This window comes from Phocoena sinus, chromosome 21, assembly GCF_008692025.1.
Source record: "Phocoena sinus isolate mPhoSin1 chromosome 21, mPhoSin1.pri, whole genome shotgun sequence".
In the NCBI taxonomy this organism is placed as follows: Eukaryota; Metazoa; Chordata; class Mammalia; order Artiodactyla; family Phocoenidae; genus Phocoena; species Phocoena sinus.
Genome location: NC_045783.1, coordinates 11,058,406 through 11,068,090, shown reverse-complemented (window position 1 = coordinate 11,068,090; position 9,685 = coordinate 11,058,406). Strand labels below are relative to the sequence as shown.

Genomic DNA, 9,685 nt, shown 5'->3' with positions numbered 1-9,685 from the left:
GTTGCCTCATCTGGGTAGGGAGGGCCAGAGCGAGATGACCCCCGAGACCTTATACAGCCGCACGACGTGTGCCTCTAAGAATGCCGTGTCTGCTTCTGCGCTAATCACAGACTCAGCAATCGAAAATCAATGCCGGTGACCTGTTGTCACAACAGAAGGAAATGAGATGTGGACAAAATTGACCTAAGGTTAACGAGTATTAAGATGACAACAGTAACCGCAGGCTTCCAATTTTGCCATACGAGGCCTCAGGTAGTACAAGACTTTCCAGACGTCAGAGGAGTCGTGCTCAGGACCGTGTAGGGCTCACAGGGGACTCACCAGCCGGGAAACAATCGTGCGGCCGAGTTTACAGAATCCAGCTCACATGCAGACAAAGTCTACAAAGTCTGCAGGAGACCAAGGAGCAGCCGTGAATCCCTTGCATGGCGACCTAAGTCGGCGCCTCCGTGGGGCAAACGTGCACCTGCGACCGCAGGACTGTTGTCAGAAAAGGTGGTGGTTCCTGGGCTTCGGCCCCAAACGCCAGCCCCGAGCAGTGGCGTAAGCCGGAAAGCGTGGCTCGTGCCTGAGCGTCGCGGGGGCGTGTAGGGGATGCGTTGTGCTTACGCGGGCCGCACCAGCAACATACTGAAAAGTGACTTTGTTTCTCTCTTTGCAGAGGAAGAGGGCGGGGACCTGGTCCAGCCGGGCATCAGCTTTCCGGGGCCGGCCAAGGAGGATCTAGGTAGAGTACACACCAGTGCGGCACAGAGCAGACGGGCATTCCGGGCGGGGGCGACGTGCACGTCCGTCACCGGTGACCCTCCCCGCAAAATGTTTTATGTATACATTCGACTTTAGGGGGTCCTAATGAGAACTAAGTAAGATGCAGTGAAATTTTTTTAAATAGCGGTTTGTAAACGTTATGGAAGATCTAGATGAGAACACAGTTGGCTCCAGATCATCACAGATTAATCATTAAGGCGGTTATTTACATAATTAAGATTATTAATCAGCAAAACTGCATGAACATAACTGAGACCTGTCCGCACATGTGGAATGACACATCTCTCCTTCCCTCCTTCGTCACGAAACCCTAAGTCAGTCTAAGGGAGGGAAAAGCTTTTGTATTTGCATTTTTCTCAGGTAACTCTGTTACTTGACATAAAACAGCTGGTTGCTCCAGGCCAGCCCAGCTCCACGTGGCTTGGGTGTTGAGTGCAACTATACGCTTGCTTCCAAGGGAGCTCCGAGTTACTATCACATTCTCTTTTCCCCGGCGCTCGTAGAAATCACGTGGAAATTTTAGCTGTATGCTGCCACAGACACAGTGAAGCTGGAGCTGGAGCTGGCCATCACCATTTGACAGGGAGTCGGGCTTACATGGAACGGGGCAGATGCTCCTTTAGAAATGGGGAGTACCGGATAAATTCAGCATCGAACGGCTGAATGAGATCCACGTGGAATGTAACTGAGAAAAGACACCCTCTCCGTGGCTCTGGGTTCCTGGCCCTGCACCTAACATGGTTACTCGCCAGCCTCAGAGACTTCCAGCTGCCTTCTCGGCTTCTGATGGCCATCTGCTGTGACCGCGCAGAGGTTGTCTTATGGATCATAAGCTTGATTTCTATTTAAATTCGAGTTTTTCTTAACTGATATCTGATCTTTAGCCGGTGAATCTGTTGCTCATTTGACTGGCTCAAAGAATAATATTGAAAATCACAGGAGTCCTTTTGTGTAAAGCTGCGCTTTCTTTTAAAGGAAATTAGAACCAGAAAAAGTTTGCTTTTCAACGTAAAATTATGAAACCAGGTATAGTCCTAAAAGAATGACAGTGTATTATCCACTATGATTGAGTTAGAGCTTTATTTCTAAATGCCAGTCTAACCAGGCCTTTCTCTACTTGGAAATAGGCCAATAAAATTATTTCTCCTCTTTATTTAGAAGGAATACTGGCTATCTCATTGCAATAAGCATGCGTTATGTTTTGTTTCACGCATGAATGGATGAGTCATCTGACTTCCGTTTCATGAGACCTCGACAATAGCTCACCCACGTTTGTACTGGGTCTAAGAGTTTTCAGCATCACAGTTGTGTCTGTGGCACCAGTTCTTTTCTGTGACAGGCTTTTAGAGGGAGGGGGACCTGCCAAAACCTAAGACCTATACATCCTGAGGCCACGTTTCCGTCTCCGTGGCAGCAGGGACCTGAGGCTGACTCAGAGGCTGCCGTCCGCCTCTGGACAGCACGTGGCACTCGGGGTGCTGTCTCACCTGGGCTGGCACAGCCCGAGGGCACCGAGGGCCTGGACTTAATTCTTGGGGGGACACCTAGAGGTGCAATTGCTTTGTCCTATGGTAATTCTATTTAAAAAATTTTTAGAAGCCACCATAATGTTTAGGGACAGAAAGTACTTAGTGAGCCGTTCCTACAGTGTGGACATGAGGTGATGGTTGGGGGTTATAATGAGAAGAGTCAGACTTTAAAGGACTTGGGAAGAAACTGACAGAAGGATTTGGCGAGGTTGGCTACAAAAGAGTTCTCGAAATGTTGCCCAGTTTCCCACTTGTGGTGGCGAGTGGGCGGCGGTGGGTTCTGATGGGAAGGGGAAACCCTACATCAGCTGTCGGGCAAGCCAAGTAGCCAGTGGACCGGCCAGTGGACTTAGCACCGAGGTGCCCCCGCCAGGCGCATTCACACTGGGATCCAGGGGTCTTGAGCAGCCCCTTCGCTGAAACATGAGGGTCAACCTGCCTGTCGTGGGTCCCTGTCACCTGGGGGGCGTTTAAATACTGGTCCCTGGTGGGCTTATTGTCTAGAAAAATTCCCTACGTGATTCTAACTCGCACCTCGGGTCTGGGATGCTGATGTAAAGTGTGTGAAAGGATAATTTATAGGAAGGTTTAAAAAAAAAAGAAAAGGAAGGAAGGAAGGAGGGTGGGGGAGGAAGGGCGGAGAGAAGGAGAGAAGGAATCAGTTATGTTCCCAGTGTTATGACAATAACTAGTTGGGAGCAAGCACCATAACTTTAGACGTTTTATTTTCCAAACTGGGTTTTCCAGTTTCCTTATCTCTGAATCGAGAGGGTGAAACTGGACAGGTTTTTAACATCTCCTCCGAGTCTCTGATTCTACCGTCCCACATTAAAATTTAAAATGCTTTATAGTCATGTCAATGCTCTTGCAGTGAAATGAGTCATTGTCATTTACAGAGTACTGAGGGACGTTTTGCAGCCTGGTAGAGGCTAAAGGCACAAAACAATGCAGGAGCATTTGCCTCTCATCCAGTTCAAAATACCAATCTTTTTTTTTTTTTTTCCAATTGGCCTCAGTATCTAAAAACTCCAAGGAAAGGTGAGTGACATTTACTGAAAACCCTAAAATCTTCTTTAGTGACAGACAAGACAAATGAGTAAAGTCATCTTTTTAGAAGTGAGTATCACACCCCATGCCCTTGCCATTAACAATCTCATTTTAGGGCACAGACATTCTCTGAAGCTCATAGGGTGCCATGTATGAAAAGTAATTTTATGATGAGGAAAATGGCCATGGAACAGAGGAAGATAGAGAAGGTTTCTATGAAATTAAAGTCAGTGATAAAAGTGGATTAATACAGCACATTCAAAATGACTACAATGGAAGAGAAAACCCACTTTTTCTAGGAGAAACATTTTGAGAGAAGGCCCTCAGACACACTGAAATTAAATTGCCCTACCAGTAATTTTTGTGACATTGGCTCATTTATAGGAGATGTGATCGCTAATAATGGGTTTTCTTCATTCCCACGAATGTTAAATTTAAGTCAGTTGTAAAGAGTTGGTAACTTATAAGCATTTATGAGGACTGTTCTGTTGAACCAAATTTTGCACTGGCAAGTCAATTGCAAACTGAAATGAAAAAAGGCAGACAAAATGAAATGATCAATTAAAGAATATTAGGCAGATATTATATGAGACAGCACGGAGAAAACGGACACACTATGTAATTTTTTAAATACCTGAATATAAAATAATACCTGCCAATACTTAAAGCTTTCTTCGGGACAGGCACATGTTGTGAAAATATTTTTATATGAAGGATGTTAGATGGCGTTGTTTGACGTCTGCACACCATCTAACTGCATGAATGTCTCAAAGTAATTATAATACATAACTCATTTTAAAAGAAGTCCCCTTTTAGACATTTATTTTTGTGTCCTTTTATTAACACCCCTACACGTACGTATAGATGTGTAACTCTGTAACTTGAGGGGCATCCACACTTATTTCCTTCAGGGAAATTTCTAGAAGTTTCTAGACATAGTGGACACGGTGCCTTGCCAAGGTTCTGTCTGGACAGTAACAATGTATCTATTTACTGCATGCCTCCATCCTCCCTCCTCCACAGCGGAGACCCCTCAGGATGTGCAGCCCCCTCCTACCCACCTGCCCCTTGGGGATCCCGACACCCCTCGGGGGACGCTCCTCCCAGCGTGTGACGTCGAGTCCCCGTCACGTGCTGCAGAAGAGGGAAGGTCACATGCCAGCTAATCAAGGGGACAGTCCAAAAGATGTATTTTATTTGACAATTTAATGTTAAAACTTTGTACAAACAAATCAAAATCAGTTTTAAAGCTACTAACACGTGTCTGTAGAACTTAGGAGATTGGGATTTTTCATCTAGATTTCTGGAGTGCACTGCCTAGCTTTTATGCTAAATATCAGTGTTTACCTTGCACAGTTTCCAAGCCTGGCTGCTGCCGAATGAATTACGGTACCTTCTCCCATGTTGGTTCCCTTCCTCACACAGTAAATCTTTATTTGATGCATTCACGCCTCCATCAGTGCATGTGTGGCTTTGTCTTACTACATTTGGGCTACTGTGAAAGAAAAAAAATGCCACAGACTGGGGGCTTATAAACAGCAGACATTTATTTCTCCCAGTTCTGGATGCTGGAGGTCTGAGATCAGGGTGCTGGCAGATTCGGCATCTGCTGAGGACCCTCTTCCTGGCTTACAGGCAGCGTCTTCTCCCTGTGTCCTCACGTGGAGGAAGGGCTGGGGGCCCTGTGGGGTCTCTGTTAGAAGGACACTAATCCCATCCTGGGGGCCCCACCCTCATGACCTCTCACCTCCCAAAGGCCCCCCCTGACACCATTACTTTGGCGGTTGGGAGTCAACACATGAATTTTGGGGGAACACAGACATTCAGTCTATAGCAGATTTCACTCAAACAACAATTACTGAGCGTTTTCTGCCCTGAAGGATGCGCCCACGAGCATGACCAGCTAGCTCCCTGATGCAGCGGCCTCCACACGCTGAGGAGTTAGAAAAAGCCAAGTGCGTCACCGCTATGTGTATAAGAGAAAAGGAATTCAGTGCAGTTAGAGAGGCACTGACAGTACTCGCTATACTGTGACCAAAATCAAATTGCTGCAGACTAGGGACCTAGAGAGCCTGGTGAGCAGGGCGGCTTCAGTTGGGGTCCCAGGGATGAGCAGGTTTCCAGACACAGGAGCTGTAAGGCCGTTCCTGCTGCCAAGCACCTGAGCACCGAGGGGGCCACGCGTCAGGACCCGCACCTTTCCAGGGGGCTGGGGGCGGGCAGGGAGGGCCGCGTGGGCACGGGGTCACCCCTGAACTCTATTCAGCACGTCCATCAGGGCAGCATGTGAACTCGGGACCTTAAGGATGCATTCTGAAAAACCGTGCTCTAGGGGCTTCCCTGGTGGCGCAGCGGTTGAGAGTCCACCTGCCGATGCAGGGGATGTGGGTTCGTGCCCCGGTCCGGGAAGATCCCACATGCCGTGGAGCGGCTGGGCCCATGAGCTATGGCCGCTGAGCCTGTGCGTCCGGAGCCTGTGCTCCTCAACGGGAGAGGCCACAACAGTGAGAGGCCCGTGTACCGCAAAAAAAAAAAGTGCTCTAGTGATGGACCCAGATGCTGGCCTGGGCAGGGCTCCTCCTGGAAGGCGCGGGGTGATGGGGGACTGTACCAAGGCCCCTCCCGCCAGGGCTTCTGAAAGGTCACAGGGTGACCGCGGGTCTGGAGCGGCGGGACCAGACAAGGTGCCCGGTGTGTAAATACTAGATGATCAGGAGTTAGACACTGTCCCACCCTCTGGCTTCTGCAGATGGAGAGAAACAGGCTCGTATGGAACGTGCGGGGCTGTGAGCCCGACCCAGGGCTACCGGGGGTGCATCAGTGGTCCCACCAGCGGAATCACCAGGCCCACAGGGAGGGGACAGACAGACCTCGGAGGGAGGAGAAGCTCAGGAGAGGGTGGGAGAGGGACTCTCACGGTGAAGCCCACCAGCTGTATCCCATTCAGTCAGCTCCGGACCAGGGTTTCTCAGCCCCAGTCCTGCAAACCTGGAGGCTGCTTTCCATCCAGGAGGCTGCTCTGAGCGTCCCCCAAACCCCAGGCAAACATGGCCACACGTGCCCTTGGACAGAGCAACCCTCACAGAGACCTGTGCTTCCAGACCCTCCCCTGAACAGCATGAAAATTGGGGGATTTCAGTAAAAAATAATGCAGAAAACAAAGAGACAACTCCCAAGATTACATTTTGGCTTTGAAATCATTTTTTTTTAAAACCACAAAGTATCAATACTAATCAAAAAGTAGCTAGATGAATTCATTCTGAGTAAAATAAGCCTTTTTTTTTTGCAAATTGTACATCAAGTTTATTTCCTTCCAGTTAATTGAGATACAATTAACACACACCACTCTATAGGTTGAGGTGTACAGCATAATGATGTGACCTACATACATCGTGAAGTGATGACCCCTTTTTTCTATTTCTTCTCTTTTGTATTTTTCCTTGTGATGAGAACTTTTAGGATTTACTGTTCACAACGTTCCTGTATAACACACAGCAGTGTTGCTTCTGTTTATATGTTGGGCATCATATCCCTAGTTCTTAGTCATCTTGTAAGTGGGAGTTTGTACCTTTTGACCCCCTCTCTCACCATGCAAAGATACGACATTATTATTGACCGTGTTCGCCACACCGTAGGTGTCACCCCCATGACTCATTTATCTTGTAACTGGCAGTCTGTCCCTTTTAATCTCCCGCACCTATTTCTCTCCTCCCCTCTTCCCTCCCCTCTGACAACCACCTGTTTGTTCTCTGTATCTATAACTCTGTTTCTGTTTTGTTATATTTGTTCATTTGTTTTATTTTTTAGATTCCACATATGTGAGATCATTTAGTAACAGTCTTTTCTCTGTCTGACTTATTTTTACTTAGCACGATATCCTTTAGGTCCATTCATGTTGTCACAGATGGCAAGATTTCATTCTTTTTTATGGCTGAGTAATATTCCATTGTATGTATATGTGTATATATATATATATATATATATATATATATATATATACTACATCTTCTTTATCCATTCTTCTGTTGATGGACACTTACGTTGCTTCCATGTCCTGGCTGTTGTAAATAGTGCCGCAGTGAACGTTGGGGTGCATGTGTCTTTTCAAATTAGTGTTTTCATTTCCTTTGGATAAATACCCAGGAGTAGAATTGCTGGACCATATGGTAGTTCTATTTTTAGTTTTTTAAGGAACCTCCATACTGTTTTCCATAGCGGCTGCACCAATTTACATTCCCACCAGCAGTGCACAAGGGTTCCCTTTTCTCCACACCCTCACCAACACTTATTTCTAGTCTTTTTGATGACGGCCATTCTGACAGGTGTGGGATGATATCTCATTGCGGTTTTAATTTGCATTTTCCTGGTGATTAATTGTCTTGAGCATCTTTTTACGGACCTGTTGATAAAATCGGCATTTCAGTATGGGATTATGGCAAAATAGAATCGCATTGGGCTCAGAGCTTGATGACTCAGTGGAGGTTGGACTTGGGTCTAGCGGACAGTGTGTAGATGTCACAAGGGTGCAGTGATGTGAGGTCAGAAAAGGTGCCAGGGACCCGGTGAGGACGCTGGGCTTGTGTAGTGGCCGAGCATAAGGAGACCCCAGCTTCCACGTGCTTCTTTCTGCCGGAGACCCAGCCAGAGTTAGGGGGCATCCCCTCAGCCCCACCTCCTGATTCTGCCCAGATGCTCTTACGTCTGCAACACACCCGCTCTCTGGTCCATTCCTGCAGAAATCCGTCTATCTTAAAGGAAGCAAGTATTTCCACACGTGCATTTGTCTTAGTATACACACGCACACCCATGCAAATTGGAGTATTATGGGAAGTCTTCTTTTCGCCTTTCAAAGCCGTTCCTCCTGAAATGACACTTCTGCAATCGCGCCTCAAAACGTCAGCTTCTATGACAAGTAAGCGATGGCCTTTGCGCTGGGTGACACGGTCTTGGGTGGAAGCAGATCCCGACAGGAAGGGAGGAGGGTGACGGATGAGCCATCTAATCAGAGAAGAGACCGTCCGTTGAATGGGCCATTGGCTGAGTCAGCATGTAATTTTCATTTCGTTTCCTGTCTCTCCTGTTTATATTTCCATGACACTGATTGTAAAACCGTGGGCTGCAACCCATTCGGTGGGGTCGTGAATTCAAGTTACTGGGTCGCTACCAGCGATTTTTTAAAATAAAAAAAGAACAGGAAAGTATGGAATGTATAGAGTAGAAAATATCAAAGCACATCACACATAGTAGGGCAAGTATCGCTGAAGGAAACCTCGGGTGTGTGTGTGTGTGGACTAGGTGCCAATGTACAAGGCATCTCGTGTGTGGGGCACGATGGGCGTGGGCGGGAAACTGCTGGCAGAGTTGCGCCCTGTAGAATCCGGCGGGAGATGAGAGGGATCCCGCCGTGTGACTTGGACAGAAGCACCGAGGCAGCCCTGAAGCCCTCGCATCCACGCAATCCTGCACCTGGGAACCTCACCTCCACCTACTTTTACTGTGCCTTTGATTCCCTGTTTATTACAAATAAAGCGGAAGCCTTAAGGGGACTTTCCTACCTCCCGGGCTTATTAGAATGATTAAACCCAAAAGTATAAGGCCTTAGCAAGCCTTATTAGCACTTGGTGCACGGTTAGCTTTCATCATCTGTACTGTCACCCTTGTGATCGTCATGACCACTGTGCTGTCACCCGCCCACCTTCACTAATCCAAGCCTGAAAGAGTGAGGGATGCGTAGGCGGAGATCGTATCCGGGAAGATGGGCGCCAGCTCCCGGACGTCTGGTTTCCTCAGTGTTAGTCTAGAACACGATGTCCATGGCTACTAAATTTGTATGCAGGTTGCAAAAGCTGAAAACACGGATTCCAAGACTGCGCTTTGATTCTGAAGGATTCGTGTGCCTGTAAGGGTTCGCCGCTCCAACTGCAGGAGACTCACAGGCACACGTGCGTTCAGACGTGAGTCAGAAGCCATCCGGAGATGCGCTTGTGTTGTCGAGTGGATGCAGCATTTGGTAGAAACGGGGCGGCGTGCTGATCTTTTCGGGTGTTCGAGCCTGTGAAGTCTGGCATCCGGGATATAGGAAATGAACGGTCAGCTGGCAGGGAAGGGAGCAGAATTATCTGACCCAGTGCTGGGCTTCTAGAGGAACTCTGTAGTTGTGAAAAATGAAAGGTAGCAGATGCCCTGGGCTTTTGAGAAATTTTACCAATATTCCATGTTTATGGTTGGCATCAAGAGTGAGATGGCCCTTGGCAATGCAGGGGACCAAGTGGGAGAGGAGCGGGAAGGGGACTTGGGTGTCTCCGAGGACCCCTGCGGCGCTCCCTGCTCCCGCTGGGCAC

The 9,685-nt window shown here is 47.9% G+C and overlaps 1 protein-coding gene across 1 annotated transcript in view; it reads left to right on the top strand.

The window, feature by feature from the left end:
• Nucleotides 1-669: 669 nt before the first annotated feature.
• The window catches only part of DLGAP2 (DLG associated protein 2), a 145,789-nt gene continuing 136,773 nt past the window's right edge, over nt 670-9,685 (top strand). Inside the window, exon 1 of the mRNA XM_032618450.1 lies at nt 670-727. The gene's annotated coding sequence lies outside the window, so the exon portion shown is untranslated. The remainder of the gene's footprint in view (nt 728-9,685) is intronic.